Source organism: Hemiscyllium ocellatum, chromosome 1 (genome assembly GCF_020745735.1).
Source record: "Hemiscyllium ocellatum isolate sHemOce1 chromosome 1, sHemOce1.pat.X.cur, whole genome shotgun sequence".
NCBI classification, from domain to species: Eukaryota; Metazoa; Chordata; class Chondrichthyes; order Orectolobiformes; family Hemiscylliidae; genus Hemiscyllium; species Hemiscyllium ocellatum.
The window spans coordinates 41,684,621-41,700,193 of record NC_083401.1 but is presented as its reverse complement, the minus strand read 5'-3'; positions in this window follow the sequence as shown (position 1 = coordinate 41,700,193).

Sequence of the window (15,573 nt, the reverse complement as noted above, 5' to 3'; positions counted from 1 at the left end):
TAGGGAACACTGGATGACTAGAGTTATTGAGGCTTTGACCAGAAAAAAAGAAGTAGGCATATGACATGTATAGGCACCTGGGATCAAGTGAATTTTTTGTATAGTGGGTTTATGAGTATACTTTAAAGAGATGTCAGAAGGATTAAAAGGAACACGAGATGGCTTTCATAAATAAGGTAAAGGTGAATCCAAAGAGGTTCTATATAAATACATGAAGGACAAAAGGATAACTAGGGAGAGAATAGGATCTCTTAAAGATCAACAAGGTAATCTACGTGCAGAGCCTCAAGAGATGGGTGAGATTCTAAATGAACATTTCTCCCTAAATCTCATGTGATCTAACTTTATTAATTGGTCTACCATGTGGAACCTTGTCAAAAGCTTTATTAAATTCCATGTAGATACGTCTACCACTCTGCCTTCATTAATCTTTTTGGTTACTCCCTCAAAAAAGGGCAATAGCAATTATAGAGATTTGACTATTGATAAAGGCAGGGATGCCAGGAAACTTGAGGAAACAAATAGGAATATCTTGAAGAAAGTCTACATTACAGAAGAGGAAGTGGTGGAAGTCTCAAAATGCATTAAAGTAGATAAATCCCTGGGACCTGATGAAGTGTATCGCGGGACTTTGTGGGAGGCTAGGGAGGAAATTGTAGGACCCTTGGCGGATATGATTGTATCATCAACATTGTTAAGTGCCCGAAGATTGGAAGGTGGCTAATTTAAGAATTTAAGTTATTTAAGAAAGGCTGCAGGGAAATGCTTAGGAACTACAGACCAGTGAACCTAATGTCTGTGATGGGTAAGTTTGTTAGAGGCAAGGAGTCATTTGGGTTAGTCAGAATGACTTTGTGTATGGGAAATCGTGTCTCACGAATTTGTTTGAATTTTTTGAAGGGGTGACGAAGAAATTAGATGAGGGCAGTCCAGTCAACGTGTCTACATGGACTTTAGGAAGGCCTTTGACAAGGTAAGGTTAAATCTCACAGGATCAAGGGAGAGCTAGCTAATTAGATACAAAATTGTCTTGACCGTAGAAGACAGAGGGTGTGGTAAAGAGTTGTTTTTCAGACTGGAGGTCTTCAACCAGCAGTGTGCCACAGTGATCAGTGCTGGATCCATTGTTATTCATCATTTATCTATGATTTGGATGAAAATTTAGGAAATATGGTTGGTAAGTTTGTGGATGACACAAAGATTGGTGGTATAGTGGTCAGTGAAGAAGGTTATCTAGGAATGCCGTGAGATCTTGATCAACTGGCAGTGAGTTGAGCAATGGCAGATGGAGTCTAATTTAGATAAATGAAAAGTGTTGTATTTTGGAATGTCAGCCCAAGGCAGGACTTACACAGTCAAAGCGAGGGCCTTGGTTATAGAACAAACAGATTGAGGGGTACAGGTTGATTGCTGCTTGGACGTGGAGTCACATGTAGACAGGGTGGTGAAGAAGGTTTTTGGCATTTTTGCTTCCATCAGTTAGAGCATTGAATCTTGTTGCAGTTGTACAAGCTGTTGGTGAGGCCACATTTGGAGTATTGCATGCAGTTCTGTTGGCCTTAATATACAAATGATATTATTAAATGAGATGGAGGGTCAAGTGATGCATTGTTTCTGCATGATGTGGAAGTTGGTGGACCCCATTGTGGTTCCCAGTGACCATGCCTGTAGTAAATGATAGTTGCTCAAGGAACTTGGCACAGAGTCGATGAGTTGGAGTCTGAGCTTCAAACAATGTGACACATCAGGTTGGGGAAAGAGTTACTTGGAAGCTGTATTTCAGGAGACAGTCACACCCTTAGACTAACTAACTCGAATTCAGCTTGTGGTTAGGGACAGGAGGGTATAGTTTTGAGTGAGGCAGTAGAGGGATCCAGGAGATGGATTTGCCAGAGCCTCAGCCCCTGTCCTTGTCAAACAGATTCAAGAGTTTTGCTCCCTGTGTGGACAGGAATGGGGACTGCAGGGAGGATGAGCCAACTGACCATAGCACTGTAGTGCAGGGAACCATTCAAATGGGGGGAGAGAAGAGAAATGCCATTGTAATTATGGATAGTATAGTTAGAGGCACAGACACACTTCTCTGTGACCAGGTTCGAGAATCCCGAGGGTTATGCTGCCTACCTGGTGCTCGGGTTCGGGATATCTCATCTGGGCTGCAGAGGAACTTGGAGTGGGAGGGTAAAGATCTAATGGTCGTGATCCACGTAGGTACCAACGACATAGATAAAACTAGGGCAGAGGTTCTGTTAAGGGAGTATGAACAGCTCAGAGCTAAATTAAAAAGCAGAATCAAAATGGTAATAGTCTCTGGATTACTGCCTGAGCCACAAGCTAATTGGCACAGGGTCAATAAGATTAAGTAGGCAAACACATGGCTCAAAGATTCATGGGTCATTGGCAACAGTATTGGGATAGAAGGTAGAAGAGACCTGTTCCAATGGGATGGTCTTCATCTGAATGATGCTGAGATCAGAGTCCTAGCAAATCGCATATCTAGGGCTATAGACGGGGCTTTAAACTAAATGAGTGGTGTGTGTGTGTGTGTGTGTGTGTGTGTGTGTGTGTCCGTGTGTGTGTGGATGGGGAAGTATCAATTACAAGGGAAATTAGAAAACCCAAATTAAAGGAGGTGTAAGAATACAGGTTCGCGATGTGGAGGATGGTTACTGGACAATAAAGGTGAGGGACAGAATAGGTGAATATCTTTATGCATCACAAAATTATAAAAAAGTAGGGAAATTTACCAGTGGAACATATTTAAAAGTATTGTATCTAAATGCATGAAGCATTAGAAATAAAGTGGATGAACTAATTGTGCAGATAGATGTAAATGGGTACAATATAAGTGGAATTATCAAGACATGGCTACAGGGTGACCAGGGATGGGAACTGAATGTCTCAGGGTATTCAGTATGGTGTATTTAGGAAGGACAGACAAAAAGAAAAAGTGATGGAGTGGCATTGCTGGTTAAAAAGGAAATTAGCACAATAGTGAGAAATGATATTAGTTCTGATAATGTAGAGTCTGTATGGGTTAAGTTGAAAAATACCAAGGGGCAAAAAAAAATTAGTGGGTGTTCTACATAGACCCCCAAATTGCAGTTGTGATGTTGGGAATGGCATTGAACTAGGAATTAGAGATGCATGTGAATATCGATGATCATGGGTGAATTTAATCTGCACATAGATTTGGCAAATCAAATCAGCCACAATATTGTAGAGGAGAAGTTCTTGGAGTGTTAATGGGATGGTTTTCTTGACCAATGTGTGAGAAACCAATGACAGAGCAGGCCATCTTAGACCGGGTACTATATAATGAGAAGGGAATCATTGCCAATCTAACTGTGCGAAATCCCTTGAGGATGAGTGACCATAACATGATTGATTTTTGTATCAAGATGCAGAGTCAGGTTGTTGATTCTGAGACTAGGGTGCTGAATCTTAATAATGGAAACTATGAAGATATGAGGCATGAGTTGGCCTTGATAGATTGTGGAGAGTTACTTAAAGGGATGACAGTAGATAGGCAATGAAAAACATTCGAGGAACACATAGGTGAACTACAACAACTGTTTATTCTAGTCCAGTACAAAAGCAAAATGGGTAAGAGAGCCAATCCATAGATTACAAAGGAAATTAGAGATAGTATCCAATCTAAGGAAGAAGCATACAGATTGGCCAAGAAAAATAATTGGTCTGAGTGTTGGGAGCAGTTTACAATTCATCGAAGGACAAAGGGATTGATTAAGAAGGGGAAATATGGTATGAAAGTAAACTTGCAGGGAATATAAAGACTAACACTAAGACTTCTATATGTATGTGAAGAAAAAAGAGATTAGTGAAGACAAATCCCCTACAGACAGAAATGGGAGAATGTATAATAATGGACAAAGAAATGGCTGAGCAACTGAATACATACTTTGGTTCTGTCTTCACAAAACAGGACACAAATCCGATACTAGAAATGTTGGAGAATGCAAGATTTAGTATGAGGGAAGAACTGAGGGAGACCGATATTAGTTGAGAAATGATGCTAGGAAGATTGAGGGGATTGAAGGTGGATAAATCCCCAGGGCCTGATAATCTACATCCCAGAGTACTTAAGGAAGTGGCTCTATAAGTAGTGGATGCATTGGTGGTAATCTTTCAGGATTCTACAGACTCTGACAGTCCCTGCATATTGGCGGATAGTTAGTATTACTCCAATATGCAAAAAGGGAGGTGAAGAGAAAACATGGAATTATAGACCAGTAGGCCTAACATCAGTGGTGGGGACAATTCTCTAATCCATTATCAAGAACATTATAGCGGAGCATTTAGAAAGCAGTGGCGGATCAGACAGAGTCAGCATGGATTTATGAAGGGGAAACCATGCTTAACAAATCTGTTGGAATTCTATGAAGATGACAAGTAATGAAGTTGATGTGGGGGAGCCAGTCGATGTGATACACTTGGACTTTCAGAAAACGTTTGACAAAGTCCTGCATAAGAGATTATTGTGCAAGATTAAAGAGCATGGAACTGGGGTAAGTGTATTAAGATGGATAGAAAACTGCTTGGCAGAGAGGAAACAAAGAGTGGGAATTAATGGATCCTTTTCAAATTGACAGACAATAACTAGTGGGGTGCCACAGGGATTGGTGCAAAGACCCCAGCTACTCACAAGATATATTAATGGTTTGGATGAGGGACCAAAATGTAACATCTCAAAGGTTGCAGATGATACTAAGGTGGGAGGGTGAACTGTGATGAAGACACAGAGATCCTGCAGCATGCTCTGGACAAGTTGGGTGAGTGGGCAGATCAATGGCAGATGCGTATAATTTGGATAAATGTGAGTTTATTTACTTTGGAAGTAAAAGCAAGAAGGCAGATTACTACGTGAATGGCTGAAAATTGGGAGGGGGGAGTGTGCAGTGGGACCTTTATGTCCTTGTGCACTAGTCACTGAAGGTGAACCTGCAGGTGCAGCAGCCGGTACAGAAGGCAAATGGTCTGTAGACCTTCATTATGAGAGGTTTCAAGTACAGGAGCAGTGATGTGTTGTTGCAGTTATACAGGGCCTTGGTGAGACCACACTTAGAATACTGTATGCAGTTTTGGACTCCTCTTCTGAAGAAGGCTGTGCTTGCTCTCAAGGGAATGCAACGAAGGTTTACTAGGCTGATTCTAGGGATGGCAGGACTGACGTATGAGGAGACATGACTAGGTTAAGATTGTTTTCACCAGAGTTCAGACAAGTGAGGGGGGCATTTCATAGATACTTATAAAATTCTAACAGGACCAGACAGGGTAGATGCAGGGAAGATGTTCCCGATGGTGGGAGAATCCAGAGCGAGGGATCACAGTCTCAGGATTCAGGGTGGAGCATTTTAGGACAGAGATGAGTAAACATTGCTTCACCCAAAGAGTGGTGAGCCTGTGGAATTCATTACTGCCGAATGTGTTTGATGCTAAAACATTGAATGTATTCAAGAGGCAGCTAGATGCAGATATATAGTCGGAGGAGGCAGGGGATCAACTCCGGTGCTGTCTGGAACTGGCTGATTGGGCCATGTTCAAACAGTCCACAGGTACCTTGGACGAGTACGCCACCACTGTCACAGACTTCATCAGCAAGTGTGTGGAGGACTGCATACCGAGGAGGTCAATCTGGATGTTCCCCAACAGGAAACCCTGGATATATCAGGACATATAGAACCTACTAAAACCAGAAGCCTTCAGATCAGGAGACCCACTCAGATATAAGGAATCCAAGGATGATACTTACAGAGCCATTAAGACAGCCAAAGACCAATACCGATCCAAACTAGAGACCCAGACAGATACCCGGCGACTATGGCAAGGACTGAATGACATCACAGGTTCTAAAAAGAGACAGTGCAAGATAGCAGACAATGACACATCCCTCCCAGATCGTCTCAATGTCTTCTATGCTCGCTTTGAGTGGAGAGGTAGTGCCTACTCTGATAGGTCCTGACGAACCTATCCCAACAGTCAGAGCATCTGAGGTCAGATCAGTTTTCCTCCGTGTGAATCCAAATAAAGCGATGGGACCAGATTGTGTACCAGGCCATGCACTCAGAGCACGTGCAGATCAACTGACAGAGGTCTTCTTGGACATCTTCAACCTCTCCCTGCAGCAGGCCACTGTCCCTGCCAGTTTCAAGAGGACCAACATCATCTCTGTGCCTAAGAAGGCCCATGCAGCATGTCTCAATGATTACGCCCAGTGGGTCTAACTTTGGTGGTCATGAAGTGCTTTGAAAGGCTGGTCATGGCATTAATCAACTCCAACCTCCCCACTACTCTTGACCCACTCCAATTTGCCAATCGGACCAACAGATCCACATCAGATGCCATATTACTTGCCCTTTACTCCTCCCTAGAACATCTTGACACCAAGAACAGCTATGTAAGAATCCTACACGTTGACTATAGTTCAGCGTTCAACACTATTATCCCCTCCAGACAGATTGCTAAACTTAGTGATTTCAGACTAAGCCCCACTCTCTGCAACTGGATCCTCAGTTTCCTGACGCACAGGCCACAGTCAGTAAAGATTGGGGACAATATTTCATCGTCACTAACACTCAATACTGGAGCCCTCCCTGATGTGTACACTCAGCCCCCTACCATACTCACTGTATCCCCATGACTGCGTCGTCAAATAGCAGAATAATGCCATTTACAAGTTTGCTAATGACACCACCACAGACAGTTGAATCTCAGCTAGCGACGAAACAGACTAGAGACGGGAGGTGAAAGACCTAGAAAAAGGGTGCGCTGAGAACAACCTAGCTCTCAATGCCAGTAAAATCAAGGAACTTATTATTGACTTTTGGTGGAAAGTGACTCATGCTCTCCCTACACTTTAACACAGCACAGAGATGGAACAAGTGGAGAGTGTCAAGCTCCTGGGAGTGGTCATCCACAACAAGCTTTCTTGGACTCTTCATGTAGATGCACTGGTTACAAAGGCCCAACAATGTCTCTTATTCCTCAGGCAGCTGAGGAAATTTGGCATGACGGCGAATACCCTTGCCAACGTTTATAGGTGCGCCATCGAGAGCATTCTGTCTGGATGTATCACTACCTGGTATGGCAACTGCACCATTCAAGATTGAAGATGGTTGCAGAGAGTGTTGAACTCAGCCCGGACAATAACAAAGGCAAACCTCCCAAGTATAGAACCCATCTTCCAGGCCCGTTGTCAAGAAAAGGCCGCTAGCATTCTTAAAGATCCATCCCACCCTGGCAATGTTTTTCTACAATTCTACCATCAGAGAGAAGGTACAGAAGCCTGAACACACACACACACACACACACACACACACACACACACACACACACACACACACACACACACACACCAGCTGGTTTCAAAACAGTTTATATCCTACTGTCGTTAGAATATGGAATGGACTCACAAACCCTTAACATTCACCTGTACCTGTGTTTTTGTTTTTGCCTCTATTTACCTATTACTTACTTATTCTATGCTACTTAACTCTGTGATCTGCTTGCAAGATAAACCTTTTCACTGTGCCTCGGTACACGTGACAATAAATTCAATTCACTTGGAGTGAATGGGATTGTGAGGAATGATGGAGCAGGCTGCAAGGAGAGGTTGGATAGGCTGGGACCTTTTTCCCTGGAGCATAGGAGACTGAAGGGTGTCCTTGCAGAGGTCTATAAAATCATGAAAGGTATAGATAAGGTAGATAGCCAACAGCTTATTCCCATGGTAGGGGAGTCTAAAACTAGACAACATAAGTTTAAGTTGAGCGGGGAGAGATAGAAAAGAGTCCAGAGGGACATTTTGTTTGACACAGGCTGCCAGAGATAGTGGTGGAAGCGAGTACAATTTAATTATTTGAGAAACATTTGAACAGGTACATGGATGGGATTGATATGCAGGGACTTAGATCAAACGCAGGCAAATGGGACTAGTTTAATTGTGAGAACTGGGCAACATAAGCAATTTGGGCCAAAGGCCTGTTTCCATGCTGTAAACCGCTATGACTCTTTTTAAAAAAAAACTCAATCAAGTTTGAGAGACATGATTTCCCTCACACAAAGTCATGCTGACTATCCTTAATCAGTCCCTGCCTCTCCAAGTGCATGTGAATCCTACCTTTCAGAATCTCCTCCAACAACCTACCCACCAACAATATCAGATTCACAGGTGTGCCGTTCTCAGGCTTCTCCTTACATCCTTTCTTAAATAAAGGCACATTAGCCACCCTCCAGTCCTCCGTCCCCTTACGCGTGGTTATAGATGGTACAAATATCTCTGCTCAAATGACTCAAAACTCTACTTCTCTTCTTCCACAGATGCTGGCAGACCGGTTGACAATTTCCAGCAATTTCTAACATAAAAACAATCCTGAGAAGATATCGAAACTCAAATTACTATAGTCCTGTGAGAATCCGTTTCCCTCAAATTAAGCTCTCAATAATTGAATTAATGCACTAATTCATTCTCTTGAAATTCCTTACCCCACAGTTGTCATCTGCATCTTCCCATCTACAAATAATGAGCAAACAATTCACTTCAGAGTGGTGTCTTCATATATCATCTTTTAGCTTTAAGATGCTAAATGGAATTGGCAAAGTAGACACAAGGGAGGATATTTCTTTTTATGGGGCTATCTAGAATGAGAAGTCATTGTTTTAGGACGTGGTAATAGATTTAAATCAGAGATGAAGAACATAGAACAAAACAGCGCAGAACAGGCCCTTGATGTTGAGCTGACCTGTGAACAAATCTAAGCCTATCCCACTACACTATCCCATCATCATCCATATGCTATCCAAGGATTGTTTAAATGCCCCTAATGTGGCTGAGTTAGTTACATTGGCATTTCACGGCCTTACCATCTCTGAGTAAAGAACCTGCCGCTGATATCTGTCTTAAATCTATCACCCCTCAATTTGTAGCTATGCCCCCTCATGCAAACTGACATTATTATTCTAGGAAAAAGAAGACTTTCACTGTCTACCCTATCTAATCCTCTGATCATCTTGTATGTCTCTATCAAATCCCCCCTTAGCCTTCTTCTTTCCAAAGAGAACAGACCCAAGTCTCTAAGCCTTTCCTCATAAGACCTTCCCTCCATACCAGGCAACATCCTAGTAAGTCTCCTTTGCATCTTTTCTAATGCTTCCACATCCTTCCCGAAATATGGGGACTAGAACTGTACACAATATTCCAAGTGTGGCCGTTTGCATAGTTGCAGCATGACATTATTGCTCTGGAACTCAATCCCTTTACCAATAAGACCTAACACACCGTTTGCCGTCTAAACAGCACTATCAACCTGGCTGGCAACTTTCAGAGATCTATGTACATGGACTCCAAGATCCCTCTGCACATCCACACTACCAAAAATCTTTCCATTGACCCAATACTTTGCCTTCCTGTTATTCTTCCCAAAGCAAATCATCTCATATTTAGCTGCATTGAACTCCATTTGCCACCTCTCAGCCCAATTCTGCAATTTATCCAAGTCCTCCTGCAACCTATAACATTCTTCCACACCCACCACTCCGCCGACTTTAGTACCATCTGCAAACTTACTAACCCATCCACCTATGTCTGCATCCAATCCATTTATAAAAATGACAAACAGCAGCAGTCCAAAAACAGATCCTTGTGGCACACCACTAGTAACCAGACTCCAGGCTGAATATTTTCCATCAAGTACCACTCATGGACTATCACTACCAGTACGCCCTCTATCTTTGTAATTACCTGTCTTTTGGTAACCCTGAAGGGCTTATGCCCGAAATGTCGATTCTTCTGTTCCTTGGATGATGCCTGACCTGCTGCGCTTTTCAAGCAACACATTTCTCAGCTTTTGGTAACCCTGCCTATTACCTACTGTTAGTTGGTTTGTCTACCACTTGCATCAGTGACTTCTTGCCTTTATCACTTCACATTCTGATTTTCTGGACTTACGTCAAAAAAAGCTTATTGTCCTTCCATTATGTCACATACCCTTTAATATTCAAGTCCCAATCTATATCATTCTGCAGTAATGTCTCTGTAATGGCTCTTAAATCATACAGGTTTACATCAGTTCTCATTAGTTCGCAGTTTTGTATTGATTGCAGTGTGCTTTCAGATGTTGTCTCTTTTTTTGTAATGTCTGGAATTACAATTAATTGTCATGTATTTTAACAATAAAAATACAATGAAAAGTGTTCTAAGTCGCCCTATCATGGCATCTATAATGGAAATTAAATCGACTCGACTCAACTGCTAGCAAGAGCAAAGAAAAAGCTTTATTTTAAAAACTGCAGGCAGTGCCGGTACACTTCTGAAAAATACCACGTGTAAGGGCAATGAGCATAATTCACATACTCTTCTTATACCATTCTTATAATGCTCTCAAGGGCAAGGACTGGGAAGACTTGAGTTGTTATTTTCTCATTCATTTGCCATGGACATAAATGTCCTTATGTTTTCCCTTAGCTTTTCGCTGAATTCCACTGTTCGCAAGGTCAGGTGGAATGTTACAAAGTTCAACAAAGACAAGCTGTCTCCTCGACTACAGAACTCAGCAAAGTGTTTGCAAAGTTCAGCAAAGTATTAAATTTTGCAAAGCATTCTCTTTCAGATTTCACAGTAAATGTTAAATTTGTCAATTTTCCATTACATTTTCCCCCTTTTGGTAATTTTATGACAACCACCAAAAACAAAATACAGAGCCAGAATAGCTATACATCAAAATGCTTAAGGAACACCAGGCCTTTCTTCAGACACCACTCACCTGTAACACAGCTATGTGGTGGTATCATCACTTGCTCTGGTGTGCCCTGTACACAGACTATGTTCATACGTCACACTCATCAACGTCACAGTAGGGTGGGGTCCAAGCAATTGGATCATCCTGCATTGGGGTCACTGATAGTTTTACCATTTGGTATCCTACTGCACTCATAGCAGCGTAGGCAGGTTCACAAACAGGGTCCTATACAAAGCACTATGAGTAAGACCAGTCCTACAACTAGTAGAACGGGTAGGATCCAATACCCCCATCCTCCCCAAGGGAGGTGAGCCATCTGAACCAGGAGTCATCTGCTGGGGGAGGTGGTTGTATCGCTGCCTTCATATGATTTATTACACTAGTGATTTTTTGGGACTCATCAGGAATATTAAAACAGCATGAGGTACCTAACATTTTACAGACGCCCCTCTCTCAGCCATCAGTATGTCTAGTACTAGTCGATTTTGCATCACTGCTTCCCTAACCTCCGTTAACTCATTGTTAATGAGTGCTAGGCCTTCCTCAGTCTCATTTACTAACAGTAATACATTATATGCAAGGCCATTAATCTTGTTTATCGCCACCGTTGTCCTGCTCCGAGAATGGACCACCCAATGTTCGCTCCTGGTGTAGTCCAGGTGTCAGTGAGTGTGTGCCCATTCCAATGCCGTGGGGTGTCCCTTCGGGTGCGTCCGTTACCTTCCCTTGGGACGAACACTGTTGTGCCAGTGTACAGTATTGCAGGGTAGCAGCACCCCTTCCATCCCAGGGTGGTACCCTTTCTCTCCACAGGCTTATATTACAGTGGAAACTCGATTATCTGAATGAGATAGGTGGGCACTATTTCGCTCGGAAAATCGATTATTTGGAAAATTGACTAAATGCCTTTTCTCTGGAACTTGGAGTTTTAAAGTTTGCTCTCCGTTCAGGAGACTGCAGCAGTACACAAAGAGCGAGCTCCGCCCCCAACACTGCGCCCCCGCCCACCTACCCCTGTCCAACAACACCCCCGCTACACACCCCCATCCAACCCCGCCCCCCCAGCACAAATTGCGTGAGTCCCTGCCCCCAACACAGCCCCCTCCCCCCGCCACCGTCCACCTCTGCCCTCTCTCTGGGGCAGCTGGACTACACATCAACAACACTACTGCTGCAGCTGCCTTTGTGGGGTAAGTCTACAATAGCGCGCACACACACACACACACACACACACACACACACACAGCCACCACACAACCTTTAACTACAAATTTTTGACAGGTTCCACATTTGCCCTGCACAGGACAATGTTGGAGAGATTATTCCTCAGAACCAGTGCTGGTGGTGGTGGTTGGGTAAAGGTACACCCCTCTGTAGAACTCAAGGGAAAGTGTGTGGGTGGAGAGAAAGAGGGCGGGAGGTCAGTCATTTAGAGACAGTATCTGTTTAAACATTGTGAACAAAAGACGTGACCAGTGTTGGAAACACGTCGTTGATGTAATGTTTCTATCGGGACCTAGAGATCTCCTTTGGATAATCTGATTTTCGGAAAATTGGTATTCAGATAATCGAGGTTCCCCTGTATACCTGCCATCATAGTCTGATTATTGATGAAGGAACAAGCAATGTTTATGATTGTACCATTTGCAATAGGTTGCTGAGCAAGAGTCATTGTCCAAGTACAGCGTCGTAGTACACTGGGAGATCCCCAAGTGGAATCTGCCCCGATTGGTGCAAATACATATTTCTCCCCTGCCATTCGCTATGTGGAAGGCTGTGGTCAGGAGAGTGTCAGCCTTGGGACTTCAGTTAGCCTGATGTTGAGGGGGGTGGTGCGAGATTTGCCTTAATTGCTCCCCCTATCAGGTAGTTGCCGTCCGCAGAAGCAGACAGCTAGCATTTCTTGCCAGGTTCTCTATGATTGGTTCGAAAGTCCACCGTTGGGCTGTGTGCAAACATATGCAACAAAGGTAGCCAATGTCTAATCTCCGGAGTTGTATTAGGGCCAAAGCACATGTTCTGTTCCCTTCACATCCAGCAATGGCCCTTTGCACCACCCAACCTACTGGCATCACATTTACGCCATTTATCTCCTGCAGGGCCAATTCCACTACTGAGTTAGACTCACTCTCGAGCTCTGGCCAACTCTCTTCCGGTTCGGGCATAACATTAATGCCCTCTGCATTGCTTGGGGTTAGGTCCACGGGTTTGGTTGGTTGCCATGCCAACCAAACGGTACCAGCCACCTCATCGCTTTCCAGTTTATCCTCCTGAAGTCTTTCACCACTATCCAGTCTCCAGTTTCTAGATCGTGCAGCTTCCCTTCTGCTGGTTGGGGTAGTGCTGCTTTCACTTGATTTTGTATTTGAGACAAAAGTGCAGAGAGTTTTATACAGTAACATAACATCTCATCCTCACATTGGCCTGTTATCTATCTTACCTTAGGTCTTGGGTCAATTCCTGTGATGGGCGGCCTACCAAACAAAATCTCAAACGGGCTAAGATTAGCTCTTCCTCTCCTCCTGGATCTCATATACATTAGTTAGCACAATCAGAAGTGCCTTTGTCCATGTCATCCCTAGTTCCTCACAACATTTTGTCAATTTTTTTAGGGTAGCATTTTCTCTTTCCACTGCTTCCCCCCACCCCCTCCCCGCTCGCTGGGTGGTAGGCAGTTTTGTCTCATGTTTATTCCCAAATAATCACTGATCTGTTGTAAGACATTATTGACAAATGGCGTCCCATTCTCGGAATTATTTCAGTTAGCAAAGCGTTGGCTACTGCACTGGCATCCTGTTTAGATGTGGGGAACGCTTCCACCCATTTGGAAAACATGTCAACTATTACCAGCCAATACCTTTTCCCTTTGCTGGGCGTTAGTTCAATAAAATCCATCTGTAAATGTTCAAAGGGTTTTTGGGGTTGGGGATGTGCTGCCTAACTCATCTGTATTCCCCTCTCCACATTATTAGTGGCACAGATAACACAACATTCACAATATTTCTGGGAACAGTGAGTAAATCCCTTAGTGTACCATTGTGCTGAAATACTATCATACATCCCTTTTGACATATGATGCTTACCGTGAGTCAGTTTGGCTTAGAATGGAAATAATGAAAAGTGGTAAACAGGGTTTACCATTGGGGCCACACCATGCTCCATCCCTCACACTGCATCCTGCTTTTGTCCACTCACACTTTTCTTCTGGCGTGGCCTGGGACTGTACCTCCCACACGTCTGCTGTTGGGGTACAAATGTTTGTCATACACGTGTCAATCTGACCACTTGGCAACTGCTGGGCTGCTGTTCTTGCAGTTGAGTCTGCCCTTGCATTGCCTTGAGAAATAGAATTGTTATTTTTCATGTGGGCTTTACATTTACACACAGCAATTAATTTGGGCAATAGGACCACTTCCAGGAAGTCAGAAATCAGGCCACAGTGTGTGATGGGTTTCCAGTGGAGGTCAAGAAGCCCCTGTGTTTCCACAGGGTTCCAAAATAATGTACAACCTCGAATACATATCTGCTATCGGTGTAAATATTCACTGTCCTTCCCTTAACCAATTTACATGCCTCAGTCAAGGCAATCAGCTCCTCTGCTTGCACTGACAGATGAGAAGGGAGTGATCCCACTTTGACTATCTCGTGGGTAGTCACTACAGCATGCTCAAAACAATTCTGGCCTGTCTTCTTGCTCCTGAATGCTGACCCATCCACAAAAAACTCCATATCTGGATTCTGAAGTGGTGAATCCTGCAAATCTGGTCTAGGGCTGCAAATTTCATTAGTTCCAGCAACACAATCATGTGAATCTCCATCTCCTTCTATGGGGAGAAGGCTAGCAGGGTTAAGGACATTACATCGCTTTATTGTAATGTTAGGCATCTCCAATAACACAGTATTATATCTGAGCCAACGTGCTGCCGACACGTGTGCAGTCTTTTTCTCGGAAAGCAATAAGGATACTGCGTGTGGGACCAGTAGGGTTAATTCACCATAACTGACTATATCCCTAGATGCTACAACAGCCTTTTCAGCTGCAATCCTGCCGCTACGGGGTCTAGTTTAGCTGAAAAATATGCTACTGGCCTCAATTTTCCCCCATGATCTTGTAACAGCACAGATGTCATGCAGCCATGCTTCTCATGTACAAAAGGCTTGTTTGGGTTCGGAATCCCCAGTGTAGGTGTAGGTGTAGGTGTAATTTGGAGCGCCTTTTTCAATTCAACAAAGACACTCTCGGCCTCTGGGGTCCACTGCAATGGACTCTGGTTCTGCAACCCTTTCCCATGGACTTTGTCACTTAGGAGCACCTCAAGGGTTCCGCAATGTGGGATAAACATTCTACGCAGGAGTACATGCCCAAAAAGGATAGCAATTGTGAGGCTTTGGAATTTGCTGGATTGCTTGAACTCTGTCTTGACCAATGCCTTCCCTTGTGCAGATATTACGTGAACTTAGAACTTCACCTGTTGCACAAATTGTAGCTTTGAGAGACTGGCTTTGTGCCCTTCTCTCACTAGATGGCAGAGCAACACAAGGGTATCTTTCTCACATTGTTCCTCTGTTGGTGCTGCTATCAAGCAGTCGTCTACATACTGCAGAAGTGCTGACCCTGGGGTTAGGACAAGAGTCTCTAGACTCCTGCGTAGAGCCTCGTTTTTTATGGTGGGGGACTCACAGTAACTGTGACAAAGGTGTGTGAAGATATACAATTTCCTTTTGAATGAAAAAGCGAACCAGAATTGACTATCTGGGTGCACCAGTCCACAAAAGAAGGCATTTGCTAAATCCACAACAGAGAACCATTTACTGT